Source organism: Panicum virgatum, chromosome 9N (assembly GCF_016808335.1).
Source record: "Panicum virgatum strain AP13 chromosome 9N, P.virgatum_v5, whole genome shotgun sequence".
Classification (NCBI taxonomy): domain Eukaryota; kingdom Viridiplantae; phylum Streptophyta; class Magnoliopsida; order Poales; family Poaceae; genus Panicum; species Panicum virgatum.
Window position 1 is genome coordinate 8,325,829 of NC_053153.1, and position 5,094 is coordinate 8,330,922.

Sequence of the window (5,094 nt, forward strand, 5' to 3'; positions counted from 1 at the left end):
ATTTGTCTCACGATTTACAATCTATCCGTACAAAAAAATTGATAAATAGATTTTATTTAATGCTCCGAAATAGCAAGATTCTCTACCAAAAAATTTACGCTAAAAACATAAACACACCTTGAGATCCCGGCATAACCGTACCCACCCCTCCAGACGGGATAGAATCGATGGAAAATGAGGTCCGGATTTTCCTTTGACTTTCCCTCCACAATTTCCTTTCCCATGAACCGAACGGCGGATAAGATTTCCATCCCTCCATATCCCACAATCCAAACGCCACCTGAAACTTCTATTTTTGTTCCTTCGGCGAGGGTAGATCGAACTCGATTTCACGTCAGTCCATGTTGAACCAGATCTGCTGTTTGGTAGAGCGGGATGTCATCAAGGCACCTGAATCGCCCAGCCGCCTCGGTTTCGTGCGGCAGCAAGCGCCCAGCGGCCTCGGTTGCGTGCAACAGCTCGCGCCGGCGGCGGAAGATGGCTGATGCCGCCGCCGCCGCAGCCGCCACCCGGGATTCATCTTCGTGGGCGTCTCTAAACGAGGATCTGGTCAGCCTAATCGGGTGGCGAGTGCTAGCCGGCGATTTGCGAGACTACATCCGCTTCCGCGCAGCGTGCGCCCACTGGCGGTCCAGCACCACCTGCCCGCGCGGACGGGGCATCGTCGACCCGCGCTTCCACCCGCGGCGGTGGATGTTGTTTCCCGGGGCATCGTCACAAATTGAGAAGCGAGAGGGAGTTGGACCAGCTTAAATACCAGACTTAGGAAGCTGAATAACTCCGGTTGCAATTTTTTGCGTGAAGCGAGGACGAAAACGCAAGAGAGTTATTTAGCAGATGTGATTTACTCAACGTGCAGAATAGATCTTAGCCGTTATCCTGAGTCGGTCATTACAGTTTCCTACCATTGTGGCTGACACCATTGTTGCTTTCGAACCAAGGAAAAATTATCTTGCTCAATACCATCTCGATAGTGGCACGTTATCGGCAGCATCAGATGGATGTACACCAGGGGTTGCTTTTCTAAGTCCTTGCAGCATAATTTACCATATCTTTTCCTGCTGCTTTCGTGAGTACTGGTTAGTGACCTGGTTTTGTTTTTTACGTCATTGTTCTTCACAATAGCGATTGTTCATTTCACCGTTCCAATGTTCTTCTCTGCTGTAGGAACAAAGGACAGATAATCCGCCATGGGAATTTGAAGCAGTGGAGGGTGAAGAGAAAGTGGCGACATGGGGTAAGTCTTACCTCCGTTGCAAAAATTCTGTTGTAGTTTATGCATTTTTGGCTTGCCCTACATTTACTGCTGGGGGATTTTGCCACATTACTTTCAAAAACATGTCACTTTTGCTGAAAGACATAACAAAACTAATATTAACTGTGTTCGAGAAAAAAACTGATCTTTACTACAAATTTATAAAATCGTGTATATTTTCTGCTACACACAGTTTCTTGTCCTTGGTGATTTTCTTTTTCAACTTTTGCTGGAGGACACTAAGTCATACTCCTATGTAGAAGCAAATTTACACAAAGGTATAGTGTCTAGTAGCAAAGATCAGTTTTTGTTTGGTTTCTTTCAACAAGTGGCATGTTCTATGGCACAATTTCCCTCGACCACAAAGGCTCAGTGCCGTTCATTAATTTCTTTGGTGTTTCAAGAGTATTAAAGTGACATCAAACTGTGCACAGTCCCAAATCAGTAGGAATCCTTTTAATTTGATACGTGACAATAGATACGCATGCAATTCTCTACTGGGGTGGGGTGTGTAAAACTTGGTAAGCTGCTACACTGGCGGTCCAGCACCACCTGCCCGCAGCCCGCACGGACGCGGCATCGTCGAACCGCGCTTCCACCGGGGGGGGGTGGGGGGTGACGCTCGTGCGTCGCTAGCGAACACTGTTTTTCTTCTCTATTCTTCTTTCTTCTTCCTTCACCCCATCCGCCACCACCCCATCTGCCCTGCCCCCCGCCGACCACCACCGCGGCCGGCGGCGACTCGCCGCCGCACCGCTCCGCCCTCCACCCGCCCCCGCCGGCCTTCCCCACCGCCCACGGCCGCCGGCGCTCTCCGCCCTCACAGCCGGCACATGCCCACCGGTTGTCCGGCCCGGCCCAGCCGGCGGCGCTCCCGCGTCGCCGCGCCCTCCGCCGGCCGAACCGCCGCCACTGCCCCGACCCCTCCTCTATGGCCGGCGGACATGGAAGCCGGCGAGCCACCCCCACCCCCGGCAACCCGAAATCTAAGGCCGTCGCCTCCCGCCACCACCTCGGCCGCCGGCGACCTCGCCGGCGGCCGCTCCGCCCACTTCCCACCCTCCCTGGCCGCCCCCTCCCCCCAAGACTGCAGCTCGCCGGCGCCGTTGACGCACGCACTGCTACCTGTGCGTCGCTATGGGTAGCGGCGCTCGCGCGTCAACTAGGAAATTCGCACCCGCGGCGGTGGTTGTTGTTTCCCGAGGGTAACGGCAAACTCGGTGGGTACCTCCGCTTCTTCAACCTCTCAACCGGTGCCTTCGTCCGCGTTCGGCTCCCGCTCTTTAGGGATTACTGCGTCCTCGACTCCGTCGACGGCATCCTCCTACTGCAGAGGGATCAGGACACCGCCATCCGTCTCCTCCATCCTTTCACCGGCGACATTGCGGAGTTCCCACCGCTGGAGACCCTCCTGCCATATGTGGACGTGTGGACCCATGGTTGCCGGGAAACAACTAGGGTTATTTCAGAAATAACCACGCCTTCATCAGTGTGGATGCAGATGGAGTCGTCAAAGTAATGATTCCCCTACCCGGTATGCAGAATTTCGTCTTTGCTACATCTGGGGATCAGCAATGGAGGATCTCAAGCTAGGGATGATAATTTTAACCGTTGCGCGTACCCGACGGGTGAGGGTATGAGTATGAAATTTTACCCGCAGTATGAGTATAGAATTTTACCAGCAGGTAGAGCGCGGGTAAAAGTTTTTATCTGCAAATATTCAATGAGTACCCGAAATACAAAAAATAATCTAGTAAATTCGTATCATTCGCAAATTTTATCTTATTTTCTTGTGATTGTATAAACTGCATAGACGAATAATGAGATTGTGTGAACTAATAGATGTGAAAATGGCATTGACATTTTTGCTTATTATTTGTAGTGAAGTGTAGGATCATTGTTACTTGGGTGGGGTGTGTACAACTTGGAAAGCTGTTACAAGTTTTGTCTGTATTTAATAGTGGCTGTTGAGGAATACTATTTTTTTATTGCTGGTTACAGTTATAGTAATAGTGTTACATGAATAGGTCAAGTTATTTACAATTAGTAAGTCTTGTGCCTTGGGCTACAAAACAAACGTATCCAATGAGGAAGATAAGATGTTCCCGGTTCAGCTTTGAATTTGCACTTCGCCACACGTTCACACCTGTGGTCTGTTAGTCCCACGCATTGGTGCGGGAAGGGTTGAAAATGATCTCATCACAGCTGCTCGAGTGCTTGCGCAGAGCTATACAAAGTAGGATTAAGATTTCATGGAAAACATTTGTAACCAATACAACATGAAAGTAATACTGATGGCCTTGATCTCAAACTTTACAATTCATTCAGCCATCTTTCCACCTAAGTCTAGAGAGCATCTATGGAATTTTAGCTGCACCCATCTAGCAGACGCAGGGTTAGAGCTACATAAGGAGGAGTAACGACCTTGATGCAAAACTACAGCACAATTTGATCAGTCATATACTCGTATCCTTCTGTCTGATCATGGCGACAGTCTATGTTTGAAAGCGCTGTCTTCTTACTGCCTTGCAAACCATAGTAGCCACAATTAACGCTGTTTGAAATCTAGTCTTGGTTGTTATTTATGATCGCAACATTACCCCTGCTGCGTCATCGTGCAAAATTTTCGGTTTGTTAGCGCTGGACTTAATTGGCAAAAACAAAGCAAAAGTTTTTTTATTACGAGGATGTATGCAAGTTTTTGTATTATTGGCGAGTCAAAACACTGTGCTGACATGGTTCTTCCAGAAGTTGTACAAGGATGTTTTTAGTATGTTACTTATTTAGGCACAGGTTTTGTATCAGAATAGTTCATCGTGCATGTGTTTTCCACTGTTATATTCTATTAGATTGGTTTAGTTGACATAGTCACTTACTTTTCTTCTTGCATTATGATAGGCGTAAACGGCTCCTGTACCTTGGTGGATTATTTTTACATTATGGGATTCTTAATTATTGGCATATGTATTTACCCTTGCGCAAGAACATAGTTACGTACATCGATGGTGTTTTATATTTAGCCAGGCAATAATTTCCCATTCAAAAAGCTAATTCAACTTCTCTAGTTGCCCGGGGTAACATAAATGTCTAGTGGCTTTCTGAACTTCTGAAACGACTATGACCATGAACATTGGGGTTTTGGTGTTCTTGCCCCTATTTGGAATGTCAATGGTGATTTTACCCCTCCTTTTTGTATTGAGCGTTTTTGCCCTCACTTTTCAAAAATGAAGATCCAGTTTGCCCTATTCTATTAAACGCAGTTAACTGTGTTAATTCCATAGCAAAAAGACAGACATGGCCTTTGCGATTTTGCCCCTCTATTGACATCAAGCACTTTGTACATGCATTATACTCATGTTTTGACATAATTTTTTGAAGTTTTCACATATTCTAAAGGTATTTGGATAAATTTTCAGAAGCAATTTGACAAAATTTAGCAGCATTTGGATAACAATGGATTCAATTGACTGATATGGTGGTTAATAGTAACAATAATGGATCGATGGACTAGGATTCAGTGGCTTGTTGCTGATCAATTCCCATCTAACCGCTGCCAACGTTTCCAAGCAAAAGAAATCTCTCGCCAAGGCCCTGCTTCAACCAAAAATCAATTCAGACAGGAAGGCACGAAGGCAAAAGCAGGGTGGTGAGGTTCAGGGACAAAACAGGGTAAAATCACCAATTGCCTTCAAAACAGGGTAAGAACGCCAAAAGCCCTAAAATGTTCTATAGTGCGGGAAGAATACTGACAGCTGTACAAATTCTTTCGGAAACTGCTAAGGGGCAGAGGTGAAAACTGAAGGGTGCCTGAAGAGCGCTTCATCTGCTTCTGGTACAGC

General features: G+C 47.1%; 1 long non-coding RNA gene across 1 annotated transcript; it reads left to right on the plus strand.

The window, feature by feature from the left end:
• Nucleotides 1-902: 902 nt before the first annotated feature.
• On the plus strand, nucleotides 903-4,510 carry LOC120690149. The gene is made up of 3 exons (XR_005681605.1): nucleotides 903-1,079; nucleotides 1,168-1,237; nucleotides 4,154-4,510. It is a non-coding gene; the product is annotated as an uncharacterized LOC120690149 (long non-coding RNA).
• The last annotated feature ends 584 nt before the right edge of the window (nucleotides 4,511-5,094 follow it).